Consider the following 18,787-nt stretch of genomic DNA (forward strand, 5'->3'; position numbering starts at 1 on the left):
TCGGGCTATATTAGGAAAGCGGTGGGGAAGGCGAGTGCAAATATTATAATGCCACCAGCTCCATTAAAGCTTACGGTCTGCCTTTGAATGCTGAAGTCGCCGTGCTCGGTTCTGGCTGCTGTGCCTCCAAAAGGATGCGGCAAAAATAGCCCAGAGACAGGCGGCGAGCGTGCCTGGCAGGGAAGTGTGATTTCTGTGGGAAAAGGAGAGGATTAGCGCAGAGAGGCAAAGAAAGAGAGGGGAAATGACAGTGGCATGTAGGTGTAGGCCCCCCCGAGCAGGCCTGGCTCCCCACCACGGGGCATCCTGGAGAGTCACGAGATCTCTGCACAGAGAAAGCCATGGGAATTGTGGCATTTCTGTTGCTGACCCCGCACTGGGGCTTTCCAACACATCCCCAGCCTCGGGTCCATCACCCGGGGACCAGAGGGCGCTGCGGTTGTAGGGGCACCCTTGGGTGCTGGGGCACGGGCAGGACGTGGGGACGAGGATGCTGCCACACAGGGAAACCTCTGCTGGGCTTCCTGCAGCAGCCAGCACGGGACGTCCCCGTCCCCACCGCCGCATTGCCATGGGACGTCACGGGTCACCGAGCAGCAGCGGGACCTGCCTCACCCCTCGTGCCCTTCCCAGAAATGAGGGGAGGGGGGAGAGGCAGCGAGGGGGGCTGTAAACCCTGCATTACCGCTAATTAAGCACTTGGCTGTCACGGCGGCTTCCCAACACGCCCGTCTCTCTGACACTTTTACTATTTGGGGAAATGGCGTCTCGGGCCTTTGATGAACTCGCTATGAAGTTGAAAGGAGCTCGTGGCGCGGTGCCAGGGCCTTCTGCAATTGTCTGTGGGATCGGGATGGGAAATGACCCATTTATAATAAAAAAAAAAAAAAAGGCAAGGTGATAAATCAGACCTGGGAACCCGGAGCCGCTGACCCTGCGGCTGGCAGGCAGGATGTGCTGGGCCAGGCTCTGCCGCACCCATGGGTGCCCCTGCCCGACCTGGCGGGTGCAGGTACCCCATGCTGGGGTCCCTCAGGGCAGCCTGCTTGTGCCCTCCCCTCCATAGGAGCGAGCACCCCCATCCCAGCACCGACAGCCCCCAAGCCCCTCCGTCCACCTTCCCTGCCACAGGTGACCCCGTGCCCCTGCCCAGTGCCACCATAGGGCAGCGCTCTCCCTACGTCTGAGCCTCAGCTCTCTCTCACACCACGTATGCGTGCGTGTGTGTATACACAGATATGTATTCATTTTCTCCCCCCTGCATTGTGTTTCTCATCAATTATTCACATCTCATGAAATAGGAATGAAAACAGATTGCATGATGCCGGCCGCGTTCTTGGAGGAAGGAAAGCAGCCCGAGGATTTCCCAAAACAGCCCCTGGGCTCGGGGCGAGACGTGGCACCTGGCCACAGGGCACCCGGTGTCAGGGTGCCCCCGAGAATGAGACCCCAACTCAAGGGAGGCTCCGGAGCCCCTCGGGGCGGTTTCCTGAATTCCTGCAGCTCCTTCCTGAGCATTCTCCCTGTTTCCCACACCCCCGAGGCACATCCCCATCCTCTTTCCCACCTCCTCCCCTGGGGCACGCATCCCCACCAGCTCCGGAGCTACAGCCCCGCACAGTGCTTGCTTTTTAAGATAGCCCTGTTCTTTCCCCCTGTACCTCGGTATTTTAACAACTGCTCCCTGTCTTCCATTTTTTAAGAGCCTATCAGGAAGGCAGGGCAGAAGCAGGTCCCTATTTGTGACTTTTTATCCTCTGACCACGCTGCCCTGAGCCCATCCTCGCCCTCCCCTCCGCTGCCGGAGCTGTGCTGCTTTACGCAGCGGTACCGCAACGTTCCCACCGCCTCGCTCCATGCTCTCTGCCCATTGTAATCTTTTCTTTGCTCTTTTGACCATCAGCATATATTGAATAAGAGCTCTTAATTGAGCTGTCTGCATTGACATGTTGGGCTTGTACTTAGTGGCTATAATTAATTTAGGACAATATATGTGAATTATCTTGATTAGTCTATCCAAATGCATCATCTTGCACGGGCCCATGGTGAATGTCATATATCTTTGTGCAATCCATTCCTGCCACGGCGGAGTCCTCCAGCCTTAACTAACCTAAATATGTCACGTTTTTTGCTAACACGCTGCCTTCTCCACATCATTAATGAGCGTAATAAACCACGCCGACGCTAACCCTCAGCCGCCGGCTTGGCCCCGTGATAACCTCTCACCACAGCGAGCACCGACGCTGCTCCTGCAGGCAGGAGGTGGAAATCGGGACCTGGCGAGGTGGGACCACGCTGGGCGATGCTGGGGCAGGTGCTGGGAGGGGGGCAGCTCCGCGTGGTGGATGCTGCCGAGGGCTCCCCACCTTGCTATGGGGGTCGGTCCGTGGAGAAGACAGCCCCGGGGGGCAGCACGTGGACCTTTGGCTGCGTGGCCACACCTCCACATCTCTCACCAGTGTCCTTTTGGGGTGTTTCCACAACCGAGGAAAGGCATCGGGGGGTCTGCTCCAGACCGGGATGCCCTGGCAGCGCTAGGAGGTGGCCGAGCTGTTTCCAGGTGGGTGCTCGGAGGGCTGAGGCCGAGCCTCCTGCCCCGTCCCCAGTAGCACAGGCCACGGATCCGCCACCGGGCAGGCTGCACACACCAGGCGTGCAGCAGCTCGACGTGGAGGAGCTGGTGCTGGCTCCAGGGCAAGCCCTTTTTTTTTTTTTTTTTTATAAGAGGCTGTGCAGATCGCTGCCGAGGCCTCCTTTGATAGCTGCACTACAAACACGCACACAAACAAACAAACCAACCTGTCAGATATCACCGAGGCAGAAATAAAAAAATAAAAATACAATTACAGGGCTCAGGTTTCCAGGATCAACCTCACCCTCGCGCTTTGCAGACACCTGAAGCTGGGAGCTGGTTAAGGCTGCATCCATCCGCGGGTCGCTTTGGATCTCCCAGGCGGTGCAGAGGCATTCACCCAGTGCAATAAGCTCCGAGATGGAGAAGCGCAAGTGGCCCCAGCGCCACTTCCCTGCCCGTCCGTGCAGAGGAGACGCGTGGCACACGAGCCCTGACCTTGCCCAAACAACCACACGCGGTCGGATCCTGTTTGGGACAGCCCAAGCTACGCCGGGGAGATGTTTAGGCTAAGTCCTCGGCATTCAGCCGTAGGAATTTAACCCCGCTGGTTCTGATTATGGCTCGACAAGTTCAGTTTCCATCCCAGACCACCGTTTTTGCCCGCTTAAGAGCACTCACGGTCACCTCTGACCCCCCCGGCAAGGTTTATTGCTGCAGCCCACAAGGAAGCAGCCGCATCGGCGGCCTCATAAACCTCAGGGACACAGAGGGCTGGTCCCAGCAAATAAAACCCCTGCAGATGCCCTCAGCCCCCTGTGCGCTCCCTGGGGTCCCCCAGGGCCACCCAGTGTCACCTGCCCCTCGCAGGACCTCCCGTGGGCACCCAGAGCAGTGCCACCCGACGGCACGGTGCCCGGGGAGCCACGAGGCAAGGCTCACACAACCATCGGGAGCAGGATGGGGACAAAGTGACCCCCCTGCCCCCGTGGGGACACCCCTCACCTGTGTGGGAGCAGGGTGACACTTCTCACGGTGGGTTCGGTTCAGCCACGCGTCGGTTTGGTGCTGTTCCCAACTCCATACGTGCCTTAATTGCGGCCACGAGGAAGCTCGCTGCTGGGGAGGCTGCCGCCCTCCTCCTCCTCGTGTTTTGCCAAATTACCAACACCTAGAGGAGAGCGGGGGGGAGATAACCTGAGGGTGGGCAAGCCCCTTCCCCGCTCTGGGCATCCCACAGCTGGCCCTACTTGCAGGGGCAATGGAGGGGAGCAGCCCCATCACCCCACAGCTCCCTCCCTGCTGCCTGGTGGGCTGGGGACAAGCAGAGCATCCCCAGGGGATCCCCATCTCCACTGGGACCCATCCTCATCCCAAGCCCACTCGCCCCCATCCCATCCCCTGCTCTCTCGGGGGGCGCGCACAGCCCTGGCGCTGCTCCCACCTTCCTGCTCTGCAGCCTTTCCTGGGGGCCGCTTGGCTCAGTGAGCCGAACCCTCCCCGGGGGGGGGTTGTTTTGTTTTGTTGTGTTCTGTTCTGCAGCCAGGGAGCCGGGAGGACGGCGGGGCTGGGGGAAGCGCAGGCGGCTCCTGCTCGCCTGGGACTTCCCCGAGGACACCGCAGCCGGCACCTGCCCCACTCCCGGAGCATGAGCCTCGTCGGCATCGCGGCCGCCAGCACCACCTTCTCCTCCACACCCAGATGTGGCCTCAGGACCGGCGCTGGTGGCACCTCAGCTCCCAATGTCCCTTGTCCCAGCTGCAGAGCCACCGGGGGCCTCCTGCAGGTGAGCCTCGGGGAGCCTCCCAGTTGCTCTGAGGTGAGCTGAAGCTCAGGAGCCTTTCTGAAAGAAGCCCTAAGGAGGTTTTTTTGGCTTCCCCCCCCCTTTGAAGGCTCAGGTGTGCTCACTGGGGCTCCCTCACCCTGGCTGGGGAGGGCTCGGTTTGCTCCCAGGGCAGTGAGTGAAGCTCATGGGCACAAAACCCTGCGCCCAGGCTGGCTTGCAGGTCCCCTGCCAGGTGACACGGTGCCATACACGTCCTGCATCCTCCAGGAAAGCCAAAACCCACCTTTCTACCAGGCACAGCGAGCAAGCACAGATATTTAAACACACCCAAAGCCTCTCCGGGACAACCCCAGCTGAGCCGCAGCCCCCCCTCACCTGCTGCTCCCCATCCCCGCGCCCCCATGGGCACGGAACAGGGATGCTCTGGGGCACGGGTGGCCCTGGGGACCCTCTCCCCAGGGACCCAGCGCTGCACTGACACTCGAGACACTTCAAAAGGAACCGGCCAAAGCCCCCGAGAGCAGACTGCCTGCAAGGCTGCTGGCGCCGTCCCCAGACGGGCTCCTCGGCTGCGCGGGTCCGAGGAGGGCTGCGAACGCTCTCCTTTCTATTTACATTACCAGGAATGCATAAAACGGGGAGGGGGGAGGCTGGGGAGGGGGGGTATTGGCTGATTGTTCCCAGGATCCCCTTGTCAGAAACCCTCCCTGCTCCGTTAGTGTCTCTTGATATATGGCTTGCATTAGGGGATGAAAGTGAGGCATAGCTTGGGGTTTTGGCACGACAAACCCCATTAAACTCTCTCTGGGAAAATGAGTCCAAAAAAGCGTTTCGGGGGGTTGAGTCACTGACAGAGCTGTGAGAGGTATTTATACACGTGGGGCCCGCGCCTCCGACAGCCCAGCCCCAGTCCCAGCTGGGGCAGGCGTGGGGACGGTGGCATGCAGTGGCCCCGGGGACCCCACCTCACCTGCCACGTCCCTTGAGAGCGAGACGTGGGACAGACCCCTCCATCCCCCCTGGGTGCTGACCCCGAACCCAGGCACCCCCCTGCCGAGTGGAAATTTGGGGCTGGGGGTTTCCTGGGTGGGCCAGGAGGGGTCTTTGCTTTGAAGTCAGGGTGAGATTTGGGGGCAGGAGCTGCTGGATAAGCCTCTCCTCGCCCCGCGGCTGGGAAAGCCGAGCCATGCGGGGAGGAGGAAGAAGAGGAGGAAGGTCAGCGCAGCCCCCAGCCCTTCTGCAAGTCCCTGCCAGCATGGGAGGCGCAGAGCCCAGCCACCTCGCAGGTGATGTGCTGCAGGGCGAGGGGTGGCCGAAAAACAGCCAAAAAATCCCCACAGAGGCCAAGGGGGGAGTCAAAACAGCAGCAGGGGCAGCTGAGCGCGGTGTGGGGAAACACATCAAGCCCAAAGCAGCAGGAGGAGGAGCAGAGGACCCCGGCTGCCCTCCCACCCCGTGGCTCACCCAGAGCTTCAGCTGTGCTGATGCTTGCGGCCAGTTTCCCCTATGAAGGGGCCAGGAATTTGCTGGGGAAGGGGGTGATGGCACAGCGGGGTGGAGGCAGAGCAGCTGCCTGCATGGTGAGCAGCACAGAAAGCTATGGATGAGCCCTGGCCCCCCTGCTCTGCCACCCCCACTTGGTGCCGGTGCCCGAGGTGCTCGGAGCACCCCGCAGCAGGGCTCGCACCCTGCCCGGTGCCACGGCACAGCGCAGCCTTGGCGAGGAGGGGGCGGCCATCAGAAAGGAGAAGCGAGGCCCTGGAAGGTGTCCAGCCCTCTTTTAATTAACCTGAACAAGCCAGAGCTTAAGTTTCTGAGCCAAGCCGGAGTCTCCCCGTTAGGAGAAGCCTGCAGTACCTTGCAGTAATTTAATAACTCCTATTTGGAGCTCTCTAATAGCAGCGCTGCGGAACGGCTCCAAACCCTCTGGTCTCCCTGCCTTCCCGCAATCAGGTTACCTTTATTGCTTCATGCTAATATTAACAGAGATACCAGCGCTAATGCCTCACCTCAAGCTCAGCTGGCGGGGAAGGGTCTGGCACAGCCAAGGAGGAAACCAGGCGGCGCGTGGCGTGGCCAGGCCGGCTCCTTGGCACCCCCAAACATAAGCTGCCATCCCTTGGGGCCGGAAAATGCCAAAACACCCAGCTGGGGGCACTTCGCCTGCTGCTTATAAGGGCCCCCAGCCCCCAATCGCTTGCAGGTGGCTGCTGGTGTGGCTCTGGTCTCTGCCCCAGCATCACCCAGCTGGGGCTGATGTCCCACAGGGGCTGCCCCAGCCCTGCCTGGTTCGCCCTGATTTGGGGAGGGGGCTGCATTTCGGGTGCCTCTGGCACTGCCAGACTGCTGGCCTGGGTGGCAAGGGGCAAACCTGTCCCCAGCACCACAAGTACAAGGCTGCCCCGGGGACAGCAGGCTGGAGGGGGTCACACAGAGCCCCCGATGCTGCTGGCAGCTGGCATAGGATCCTGCCAGAGCAGCAACGTTCTGCTTTATGGGACGGGAAACAGCCGCCCATGGGACACGGACAGCCCGCCATGGTGCACAGGGGCAGGACGGGCTGCTCGGGGGCACGGCGGGCACAGGGCATGCCCTAAAACCCGCTGGTGGCTGCCCCTTGCTGCTGGGGCTCGCCTGGGGCAGCAGAGGCCCCGTCCCTACGCGGCGATCCCTCGGGCATCTCCCCGCCTCGCTGGTGGCTGCTCCCCAAACCCGGCATGGAGCTGAGCGCCAATGTGAGCTCGCAGCCGCTGCTAATACCTTCTTTGCTATTTTTAGTCCGTCAGTACCGTGCCGCTGGTTTCAGCGTTATTTTTTTTTTCCCCAGTAAATTCCAAATCTTTTCCCTCTTTTGCCTTCTATTCCGGGATCCTGCCTGCACCGTTCCTCTTTGATCTGCAATGATGCCGAGAGTGTTTTGAAACCCTAAGTATAGCGCATCCCTCGAATCTCTCTTATCTAGCAGAGCAGTAATGTCCTCAAAGAGCTCTGGCTGAACACCTGGCACTGCTCGGCCCCGTCCTCAGCCTGGTCCTGGGCATCCTCCCCGCCCCAGCGCTCCGTGGGCACGTGGCCCGGGCTGTGCCTTGCTGCCAGGGTCTGGAAGTTGCTGTCAGTCTTATTTTACAGATCAGAGGCTGAAAAGGGCAGCTAGGAGCAAAGAGGGCTAATTTTCCTTTTTTTTTTTTTTTTCCCCGAAGTCGCCTGAATGCAGCCTCTAATTCTGCAGCTGCGAAACGATTGCGGATAAAAACAATAGTATTTAGGACTTCAAAATCACTGATTTCCCAACGTAGTCAGGTAACCAGACGGCTAAATTCTGTCGTTTGCGACTCACAGCGGATTGCAAGGGCAAAGATCTGAAGGCTGCTCTTAAATTCGTCCCCAAAATGTCTAGCGCTCAGTACACAAATACTGTAACAAATTAATGTCAGATGCTACCCTCGGTATAATTAGACGGGATTTAGAGTGGCAGAGCCAGCAAATTGCTACAATTTACATGAAGCCTCTACCCAGAATCCTGCACCAACCACTGGTTCGTCGCCACTAAAAATTAATTAATGGCTTGGAGGCTACCCAGGGCTCAGTCCGTTGGGCCACGATGCTCCCGGGTGAGGTCGGGGGGACTTTGCACTGCTCGGCCCCAGGTTTGGTTCCCAAGTGTGCACGTGGCAACGTGGAGCCCGGGCTGTGCCAGCTCCTCGGGATGCCCACGGGGCCACGGGTCGCAGCGTGCTGGTTAGCAAATCCTTTTCTTCCTTTCCCAAACACAATGTACGAATTAAAAACAAAAATAAAAAAAATCCCTCGCTCCCCAGTTCTCATTAAAGGATAAAACTGATCTGGACTATCTACGCCAAGCTCTCGCAGCGCCGGGTGCGCGAGCGGTGTGGGGCTGCTGCAAAATGGAACCAGCTCGTAGCCCCACATTTCAGGAAATGTCTCATCCAACTAACCTCATATTTTTCCCACAAACTCCCCTCGAGCTGTAAAGCACATCTGGATAATTTTAGGCAGAAAGGGATTTTCCCAGAAAGTTGGAGGGGGAGGGCAGGGGAGGAGAGGGGCTGCCTATATTTGGAAACCTCTTTTAAGCACGGAGACCCCGTCGTGGCTCAGCCTCGTAGGGAGATGCTGAGCGCTGCGGCCCAGCGCTGAGGATAGATGGAGATTTGTGCCCGGGAGCAGTTCTTGCCACAGGTGGGTTTTGCTCCCCACACCTATTTTTATGGGGGAAAAAAACTGGGGGAAAGGAACCCCATGAAACCTGGAGATTTGGTCCGGCGGCACTGGGGCAGCGCAGCACACGGCATTGCTCGAAAGCAACACAATGGTGAAAAAAAAACACACCAAACACAACAATAAAAAAACCTTCACAACGTTTCTAAAAGACAAAAAGCCCTGAAGGCCTCGGGGCCAGCCAAGCAGAGCTTGGCGGAGCCAGCATTAAGGGTAAGAGGAGGCAGCTCATCAAGGCCTTATTAACACAGGAACTGCAGAGCGCAAATTAATGCGATAGACTCCGGCTCGTCCCAGTCATACGGGAGAGCGCCGCGTGCACAGCTACACCGAGCGGTTTAATCAACTCGGAAGGCAATTTGTTCTCTCCCTGTTTATAACCTTGACAAGCAAGCGGGTTATTTTTAAGCACACCAGCAAGCCCTCCCTCCTCCAAAGGCAATTCCCAGCCCCTCGCTGGCCGCACACAAACCACCGCCGAGCAGGTAAGCTGCCACTGCCCCAAATCCCTCTCCGACTGCCTGTCCTGCCACCCCGAGCTCCAGCCACTTCTGCGAGCATCCTGGGGCCGAGGGCAGGCAGCGAGGTCGGATCCTGTCCTGGAGGAGTCAGCAGGGAAATCCCGGGGGCTGTAGGGTGGTGGGAGCAGGGAGGAGGCGCGGGGCGGTGGATGCTGGAGGCTGCTGGAGCTGCTCAAACCCATCCAGGACAGCTTGTGCAGCCCTGGGTCAGGTCTCGCCACCGTGTGCACAGCCAAGTGCCACGGGGCAATGTGACATGCTGATGCTATTGCCCTGGGTGCGTGCTCTCACCCTGTTTGCCTTGCTTTTTCTTACAGGGAAGGTCAGAGCAGCTGAGCCGGGCTGAAAAATCTGCAAGCGTACAGCTCGCTAAGTGAGTAAGGCACGATGCTTCCCCCGAGGGCGGGCGAGTAATTGAGGGGAACCGTGTTTTAGTGACATTGCTCTCTCTGCTTAATCCCTTCCCCCCAGGAGGGCTGTCCCCGTGCCTGGAGCTGGCTGGGAAAGGAGGCTGGAGGAGGTGGCAGGAAGGATGCACAGCCCCTCTCCGCAGCACCAGCTCTCTGCCACGCTGCCAGCCCGCCTGCAGCATGCAGCCAGCCCAGTCCTTCAGCACCTGTGTGTGATCTCCCTGTGGAGGAGAGCAGATGCTGGGCAAGCCTGGACCCCATTTTTTTGTTGGTTCCCCATAGCAGGAGCTCAAGGTCACCCAGGCACCGCGTGGGCCCAGGTTTGGGCCAATGCAGCAGCCCTCCTTAGCCACAGCATCCCTCTCCTCGCTGCATCCCTCCCTGCCCTGTGCTTGCCCTGTGCTTCTCTTCTGCCCACCCCCTCTTGGCACCACAGTGCTCGTCCTTCTTTCTAGAGGCAAACTGGACGGCTACGGTTGGAAACCAGCGACCTGGAAAGCCAAGAGCAGGCACAGCTGCCTCTGAAGTGCTCCGTGTCCTGGGGCGCCGGGTGGTGTTTGCTTTGGCCAGCCGCTGCCCTGCGCTGTGCCAGCAGCTGCTTGGCTTTGCTGCCGATAAGGCGATTAGCAGCAAATTGGTTAATGCCTTCCCCGAGAGCAGCACGCACGGCCACCCCGCGCTCAGGTCACCTGGGGGGCTGCAGAGGGCCTGGGGGGGGACACGGAGCAGTGGGCACCAAGCAGGGCTTTGGGGTGACAAAGCCGAGCAGGGAGCAGGCACCCTCCCTATTTTTATTTTTTTATTTTTTTAAAAAGAAAACAAACCAAACAAACAGGAAAATGGCTTGGGGGTTGGGTCTGCCTGCTGGTTTTCAAGGCAGGGGATTCCCCGTTCTTCTGCCCCAGCGATGCTAAGGTTCAGCGCCTGCTCTTCCAGCTGATTTAAAGCAACGCTCGAGTTTATAGAGAATTAGTGAGATGAAGGAACATTATTTTTCTTTATTAGGTTAAAGGGTAAGTAAATACAATCAATCTAGTCATGTATCACACGATGTCAGCAGCTTCCCACCTCAGCCAGAAAATTACTGGCTCCTAAGTGGATTGTGGAATTACATTCATAACTGCAAAACCCACATCTACACGTACACGTTTTAATGAAGAAGCTAAGGGTCACTGCATCACATCATCATCACAAACACGTTACTTCTGGGCCGACTCAATCAACAGCCACAGCCAGGCCGTGGAGGAACCAGAGGGAGATGCCACCCATGCAGGGGACGAGCGGGGAGATCTGGCACCAGAGCCCAGCCTGGCCTCACGGAGAAGCCCCAAGGCCGACAAGCCTCCTGCTGCAGAAAGGGCCACGGGGCACAGCCACCTCTGATGGGAGCTGCGGGATTGCCCAGGAGGGTTTGGGTTTGCAATCTGAACTCCAGGACAGGGGAAGGCACCTCCTTGTCCCCCATCCCGCTCCCCTCTCCATCCCTGGCCAGTCGGGAGCCAAGTGAGCAGGAGCCAGGCTTGCTCTGTGCAAGGAAAACAAACGCAATCACTGTAAAAATGGCTGGTGGCACCTGGCACTGCTTGCCAATGGCATGAGGTGCTCGGAGCCCAGGAGCCCCAGGAAAGCTGCAGCCGTGGGAGGCGAGGAGCAGCAGGGACCAGGGCCAGCATGCTGGATTCCCTGCCCGGCAGGATGGGGGCTTTCCTCTTGGTGTTCAGTGGCCACAGGAGAGGGGCAGTTTGTATAGTTCCGGGCTGTTGGCATTGCTAAATGTAGACTGGTGCTCCCCTCGTGCAGGCAGGAACAAGGACGGGACTGAATCTCTCCCCTTGGCACCACCGGCTGGGGCTCTGCAGCTCCAGGGCCCCAGCTTCGCCTCCTCGGCACATCCGAGAGACAAACCCCAAAGCAAAATCCTTACGTGACGCTCCGCAAAGTCCCTCGGGCTGCACGGAGCACGAGGAGGGAGGCAACCTGGGCAAGCTGTGCTGTCCTCATGCACAAGGCTCTTCCCTCTCCAAAGCACAGCAGCCTCCGAAATCCACCGGTGTGCAGGGCGGGTGGCGATGCTGCCCCGAGCCACGGCAGCTGGTGGCCGGGAGAGGAATCGGGGTGACGCGTGCCCAGCCTCAGCAGGTGGGGACAATGCACGCGGCTCCGGCGCACCTCCATCGTGCGCTGCTCCCAGGGCAGTTCTCCAGCCATCTGTTGCAAAGAAACATGAAGAAAAGCTGAGGGATGGTGAGATTAAGCAGGACCGGCTGCTGGATGCTGTTTGTGTTCCCTGCCCTGTTTGCTCACACTTGCTGCTAGCGGCTCAAGCGCACCAACACAAGGGCGCGTGCGCAAGGCGATGGTGCTGAGCCCAACGTGCCCACCAGCCCAAACCACCAGCACACACAGAGGGGGTCACAGGCAGCACAGCCCCCAGCTCCTGAACTTTCGGTCAACCGGCCACACCCCAAATACCCTTAAACAAACCCCCCAAAAAACAGAGCCTGGTTTGGCACCAGGGCACAGGCACACGGCGAGCGCGTGGCACCAGAGGCTGCAGGCGCCCGTGCTGCCTCCGTGCAGCTGGAGCCTGCGCCGCTTTATCTCCCTCCTGAATTCTGAATGAACGAACTTTCTCCCAGAATAAATAACAATCGCATGAAAGTTATTTTAGGGCTGGTCTCAGTCGTCGGAGTTTCCGCGCCTGCCGAGGCCCATCACATTGTTTTCTGCTGCTTTCCTTGGCACGGCCCCAATCCAGGGTTCAGAAGTTATTACTATAAAAGTCAAATTGCTTTGAGAGGGGAGGCAGGGTCGGGGAAGAGCGGGAATGGGACTGCTGGAGGGGCTCCAGCCTGGGATGGCTGGGAGCTGCGCAGGGTCTGAGCCGTCCCCGCCGCTCTCTCAGGAGCCCCGTGCCTGGCCCTGGGCCAGCAGCAACGCACAGCTCCGGGCGCGGGGACGCGCAGCACGGCCGCTGCTCGGGGACCTGGGGGGCCCCAGGCTTGCAGCCCGGCTCCTGGCCCCCTGAGAACCCCTTCCCCTCCTGCCCTAGCTCCCAAGCAGTTCCCGGCCCCACCAACCTGTCCTGGCCCTGCCTTGGTGTAGCGCCAGTTATTTCTCTATTGGCAGCACAAATTTCTTTCCTGCCTTGGCACGGAGCACTGCCTCAAGCCCCGAGGTATGCATGTTTTATTTCCCTCCCGAAACTTCCTGTTCCAGCGTTTGCCATCGAGGCTCTGGGTAAATCCCGGCCATCCCCAAAAGAAGCGTCCCGCCCCTTGGAGCCAGGCAGCGTGCTCGGCTGCAGGAAACCTCGTGGCAAGGCACCGGCCCCGTCCCACACCGAGCAGCTTCGCCTTCCGTGCTGCAGGACCTTGGTGGTGGCCATGGCACAGGGCATCTCCGTGGCTTTGGGGGTCTGCTGCTGTCCCACATCATTGTCTCTACTCACTTTCAACCTCAACTTTATGTTTTTTTTTTTTTTTCTCCCTTCAAAATAATTTCCAGCAAATTAACACACTGATGCATCCGTGCGACCTCACTGGGATGCAGCCTGGTCTCTCCTTCCCTCCAGACCACATTATTTTTATTATTCCCATTACTTAAGGCTGATATCACAGTGCTGACCAGGAGGCCTCTGCTGTGCCAGCCCCTCCATCCCCCACCACGAGCAGCCCACCCCTGTCTCCCAGCCCGAAATCAGCACCGTGAAGCCCCTCTCACGGCCAGGAGACAAGACGCAGCGCCGCTTTGATACCTGCAGCCGATGCGCCTGGAGCAAAATAATCAAACACGGGTACTCGCTTGGTGAGAGGAAGCAGAGGCCATCAGCACTGGGGACAGCGAGCAGCAAGTGACCCAGCAGCGTGGCAGCAGGATGGGACCTACGGGGAGGACACCATGGTGGCAGCAGCAGTCCCCTGGTGCAGGGATGCTCCGTGGGTACCACAGGGATGCACTTTGGGCACCGCAGGGGTGCGATTTGGGCACCGCAGGGATGCTCCGTGGGTATCACAGGGATGCCCCGTGGGCAGCACAAAGCCCTTGTGGGCTCCATCGCACCAGGGGGCGGCCGCAGAGGGGGTGGAAGGAAGAAACAAGAGTCGCAGGAATCAGATTATGAACAGAGTAATACTACACGAGGAAGAGCCCGTGGGGAGCGGGCTTCCAGGGCTATTTTCACCCAGCGAAAGTTGCAATTAATTTGTGAAGGAAGTGGCTTAGCATTAGGAAACCCCGCGGGCAGACCCCGCACCCGGGGACGCACAGTGCATTATTTTCTCATTTAAAAACGATCGCGGGCAAGCAGGGAAGGGAAGGGCTGGGGCTGCTCCCCCCGGGCTGGCACTAACAGGGAGCTGGGGGGGCCGGGATGGGGGGAGCCGACTCTGGAGGGGCAGGCGCGTTTGGAGGGAGAGGGAACAGAAATTAACCTTGGAAAGCGTTCAAATTAGGCTGTGTAATAAGAGAACCACTTCTCTGGGTAAATTTGTTAGGATTAGGGCTCACTGAGCTGTTGAGGAGAATTCGGTGTGGCTCGGAGCCAGCACAAAATGAAGCTCCTGGCTTGGTCGGCTGCGGGAAAGTCCAGGCTAATGGGCTTTGGTTCAAACTTTGATAGGAAAAAAATCCAGGAACAAAGGCACTAATTCTTCCAAAAGCCCCAAAATCTCAGTTTATACATTTCTGTTTATGTTCATTCATAATAGATATACACAGCTGTTCTTATCATTCATATTCAAATTCCATATGCATCTTTAGCATTTATTACTCCTGCTTTAAAATGATAAAAAATAAAAAAAAAAAAAGGAAAAAAAAAAAGAGGAGACTTATGGGAGGTAAAACCCAACCTGCCTCGGGGCGTGAATTCTCTCAGCATCTCTGCGTCCGAGCTGCAACTCCCTGTCCTTGCACCAGGATCGGGGGCTGGAGAGGATCCTGCTGCCAGCCCGGCTGCTCCCACGATTTCGGGATGTGTTTGAGGCTTTTTGTTGCCACTCGTAGCTTTTGCTGGCTGGTGGGTGCTGGTGTTTCTGAGCAGAGCACCCAGAACACCTGCGAGGATGCTAAGTTTCTGTAATTGTCCCAATCGTCCAGCAGCTTTAAGCTTAAAAAAAATATTAAAATATTTGTGGTTTCACTTTATTTGGTCTTTTCGTTTTAAAAGGTTTTCTGTCCAGCATTCTGGAGGCTCTCTTCACTTCCTTTATTTATCCCTGGACTCCAGGCTAAAGAACAAAAAAAGACATTTGAATCTGGATGTCTCACAGGGTATTTGCATCTTCAAACACTTACTTCTCGATCCCCAAAGACTGCTCTAACAGACAAATCTAGCGCTGTTGCTAAAGCTCATTAGCACAAGCGAGCTCCTAGGGCGAGCGGCGGGGACACAGACACCACAGACACTTGACCGTTGTCATTAGGTTTCAGAGTTAATCCTGCTGAGAAGTTCCCGTCTAACTGGAGCTGTTGCTCTGCGCTGTAAACCCGAGGAAAGGGCGCCACTGGCTTCTCCTCCCATCTCTCACACCTCCTGTCCCCTGCATCTGGCCGAATTACCCTTTTTTTCAGGGGCTCCTCTCTTCCCCACGGCTGCGGAGCGCACCAGAGGAGGATGACTGCAGGCAGCCTTCCTCCAGGAGCGCATCTGGAGGAGGACAGGGTGGAGCCAGCACCTGCCCCAAGCCGCCCCATTGCCCTGGGCACAGCTTTAGTGGCTGAACAGGGGCATCGCCCCACACCTACGTGTCCCCTGCTTGCACAGCCCCACCAGGCGTCTGAGCTGTGATGGGAAGCACGGTCCCAGGGCAGAGGGACCCCCTCTGGGCTGCACAGGGGGGTGGAGGGGAGGAACCCAGGATCACCCAGCCGCCTTTCGTTTAACAAACAAACACACCAGGACCTGGAAGCAATAAATCCAGAGCCTGGACTACAAAACCAAACACGGTGGCAGCTCCCCCTTCAAACCTCTCCCTCCCTGCTGCAAGAGAGAGGAAGAGGATGGCCACAAAGCCAGCCAGGGGACACAGGCACCATCCCCTCCTGGCTGTGGGACTGCCTGGTTAGCAGCTGGGAGGCTTTAAAGCGGCACTATCAGGGTGCTCTGGACACAAATGCGGCCCCCAGAGAGCTATTTTGGGTCACCGGAGGAGGGATGTGCAGAGCATCCTCGTGAGCAGCCCCAGGGCAGGTCCCAGGGTGAGTGGGGCTCCCTCCCTCCTCCCCACCCAAACCCTGCGCTGGAGCAGGACAGCGGTGAGGCCATACAACCCACAATGGGAAATACAAGGTGTTAGCAGGGATCCCTGGTGTGAGCCCCCATTCCTAAGGCTTCTCCCCAGCCCCTGTCCCCCCCCGCCCTTGCCAGCCCCTCTCACCTGGCTGCAGCCATGCGGGGGTCTCCGCTCGCAGCCGGGGAAGCCGCAGCCGCTTCTGCTGGCAGCCTGGGATCCGCCTGCTCCTTCCAGCAGCCGGGCAAGCCGCTGTTTGTAAAACAAAGGTGGAGACACCAAATGGAAAGGGTGAGTCAGAGGAGAAGTTCAAAAAAAAAAAAAAGGGGGGAGCGCAGGGAGCGGGCTCCCAGCTCGCAGCCGCCGGCAGGCAGGGAGCCGCCGCGCTCCCACCTGCCCGCAGCACGGCCCCGCTTCAAAGCGGGGAGACCCAGCAGGCAGAGGGGAGCAGGGCGTAGCGGGAGGGGAGATGGCTGCCGATAAGCGAACGTGTGAACTCCCGGGTTTAAATTAACTAATGGCTTCAGATGATGCCGATAGTCTGCAGGGGATGGGGAGGAGTGATTTATGGGGGAAGATTAAGCGGACTAATTAGGGCAGCCTCACCGCTGAGGAGCTTCCCAGCCCGGCCGGGGCTGCGCGAGGGAGGACGTCCCGTGCCCATGCAGCTGACGCAGGAGGGCGGCCAGTCCCCGGGCAGCTCCTGCCCCAAAAACCATCCTCATCTCCTCAAGGTTTTGGGCACGTGCTCACCATCGGGATGCTGCCACGTGCTTTACCCAGGAGGCGCAGGATGAGGACCCTACCTCCCAAAAAATAGGATGGTTTTCTGCAGGGGGTGCAAGGTCAACGGGATAACACCCCGGCTCTGCCAACTCCAAGCTATGTGCACCACTATAACCAGTGTTTTCCAGTGGCCAGGCAGACACTGCTCGCACGTGTGACGAGCTGCTGCGGTCTCAGGCAGGAGAGCTTTTCATTGCCTTATGGGAAAGCGCCTGCAGTTCCCTTTTTCCAGGAGTCCTGGATACAATAAAAAGGCCTCCTTGGGCTTCAAAGCGGGAGGATTTTCACTGCTTCCTGGGCCAAGAACAAAGCACCATTGAGCACGGCCAGCAGTCATCGTCTCTGCCCCTTGATGTGCATCAGCTACCCCGACCCCGGGGCTCAGCGGCAGCACGGAGAGCTGGGTCTGCAGGGCACTGCAAGGTGGTGCGGATGGAGGCAGGTTCACACGGAGCTGGAGCACTTTGGGATGGATTTGCCTCCCCCGAATCACCCAGGTTTGACCAGAAGTGCCCAGGACAAGCGGCTCCATGGGTTGCTCCCTGCCTGGAGCTGCCGGTGTCACTGCCACAGCCGCCGGCTCGGTACCTGCCAGACAAAGGGCTGCCGATGCAGTGAGTAATGCGATTTTCAGCAGGGATTGTGTGCATGACTGTGTAAATAACACAGTTAGAGGTACCATGAAACCAGCTGTTTTCATGTTAAAATGGAAATTTAATAGAGTAACAAGCAGGGGTTGCTGGGGATGCAGCACGTGCTGCCTGCAGGAGCACACACGAGCCGCAGCTGAGCGCTGGGGCACGAGCTCCCGTCCCCATCACACCCAGCGCTCAGGGTGGCACGGGGGCTTCCCCCTGCTCTGGGCGCCCACACGGAGCCAGAGCCCTGGCTTCATCCTGCTGCCCCCAGAGCTGCGATACGCCAGGGATGGACAGGCAGCCGGGGACGTTTCCCAGACCCCTTCAGCAAAACAAAAGTCCCTTGTTACTGCTATCAGCACGGGGCTCCTGCAGGGTCAGGGACAGGATGCTCTGAGCCTGTACCCAGCCTTTCCCCGGCGCTGCTGGGCTCTCCCTGCCTCTGAGAACTGCAGGAAGAAAAGGGGCCACCACGCTGCTGCCCGCTTGCTGACCCCCCTGGCTTCCAGGTGAGGACCCCCTCCTGCTGGGCTGCTCCCCCTGCCCACTCTCACACAAGCACAGAGCAAATCGTGGGGGCGAGCCCCGAGAGCCCCCGCAGCGTCCAGCCGCTCTCCATCCCGTGCCGCCAGCCCACGCTGCCATCCCGCACCAGTTTCCCCGGTAACAGGAGGCCTTCGCATTTGCACGGAGCCGGAGGCAGGAAAGTTCATATAGAAGGGAAAAAGAAAAAATAAGAAGAAAAAAAAATCAGAGGGAACAATCTGCATAGCTCGCTGCAAAACCAACCTGGGGGAGCTTCCTCCCCCGGCCCCTGCGCCCCTTCCAGGTGGCACCGGTGTGGCTCTGCACAGGGAAAGGTGGAGCTGGGGACAGATTTACCGAGGGGCCCTGGTGGCACCGTGCCAACGTCCTCTGTTCTTGGCCGCTCCCCTCCGCAGCACTCAGGGCTCAGCACTACCAGCACCGCTCCGCCGAGGCCGCCCGGGACCTGCTTGAGCAATGCCAAACGTCACTCGCAAGCAATTACTCACTGCACAATATTTTCGTTTCCCCAAACCATTAATGAATTATTTAGGCATCTCCAGCGGTCGCAGCGAGGCTGGCGGCGCGGGCAGCCTCGGCGCGTGCTGGGGAGCGGGAAGCAGATTTTGGGAGGGCACCCCGGTGCTCTGCACCCGAGCACGGCCGCGGCACCACAGGGCTCGCCGCCGCGCCGCTGGGAAAAATAATGCTGCCTCTCCCTGCGTGGGCTGCCCTGGTCAGAAGTGGGAGCTTTTTTTCCAGAGCTGGAGGAGCGGCGTTCACCTGCTCCATCCCCGCCGCCTGCCCCGGTGCTTTCCTCCCCCCGCAGCCCCAGCTCGACGTGCTCCAGGCACCTGGCTGATGCCAAAACCACGGAGACAGTCAGTGCTGATTTGTAGCGAGGGAAGGTAATCCGCGGCTGGGAAAAAAACTGCAGGGCAAGGCACGGGCGAGCCTTGGCTATCTGCTAACGAACACAGGGCTGGGGTGTCTGGGGCCGCGCTTGGCTTTGGAGAAAGCCTCGGCTGTGGCGAGTGGGGTGCAGCAGCCCCGGCGCACGGGAGCTCTGCTCGCTGCTGA

The 18,787-nt window shown here is 58.9% G+C and overlaps 1 protein-coding gene and 2 long non-coding RNA genes across 6 annotated transcripts in view; 1 reads left to right on the top strand and 2 right to left on the bottom strand.

Annotated features, from left to right (window-relative positions):
- Window positions 1–57: 57 nt before the first annotated feature.
- Window positions 58–6,654, bottom strand: LOC136786322 (uncharacterized). Of its 2 annotated transcripts, none has more exons than XR_007161701.2 (3): window positions 6,368–6,654; window positions 3,578–3,743; window positions 58–193 (listed from the first exon to the last, which is right to left on the bottom strand). It is a non-coding gene; the product is annotated as an uncharacterized lncRNA (long non-coding RNA). The 2 variants fall into 2 exon arrangements; XR_010833705.1 differs by lacking the exon at window positions 6,368–6,654 and adding an exon at window positions 4,017–4,099.
- Window positions 4,132–10,095, top strand: LOC106032059 (uncharacterized). 2 transcript variants are annotated; one of them, XR_010833710.1, is made up of 3 exons: window positions 4,132–4,358; window positions 9,436–9,491; window positions 9,590–10,095. It is a non-coding gene; the product is annotated as an uncharacterized lncRNA (long non-coding RNA). The 2 variants fall into 2 exon arrangements; XR_010833709.1 differs by lacking the exon at window positions 4,132–4,358 and adding an exon at window positions 8,913–9,082.
- Window positions 10,096–10,511: 416 nt separating this feature from the next.
- Window positions 10,512–18,787, bottom strand: part of SENP5 (SUMO specific peptidase 5) — a 114,654-nt gene continuing 106,378 nt past the window's right edge. Inside the window, exons 11-14 of one of the 2 annotated variants that reach the window (XR_010833699.1) lie at window positions 18,065–18,173; window positions 15,906–16,010; window positions 14,379–14,756; window positions 10,512–11,736 (exon numbers count right to left, since the gene is read on the bottom strand). The gene's annotated coding sequence lies outside the window, so the exon portion shown is untranslated. The remainder of the gene's footprint in view (window positions 11,737–14,378; window positions 14,757–15,905; window positions 16,011–18,064; window positions 18,174–18,787) is intronic. The other variant, XR_010833700.1, reaches the window with a different exon arrangement.

Source organism: Anser cygnoides, chromosome 9 (genome assembly GCF_040182565.1).
Source record: "Anser cygnoides isolate HZ-2024a breed goose chromosome 9, Taihu_goose_T2T_genome, whole genome shotgun sequence".
Classification (NCBI taxonomy): domain Eukaryota; kingdom Metazoa; phylum Chordata; class Aves; order Anseriformes; family Anatidae; genus Anser; species Anser cygnoides.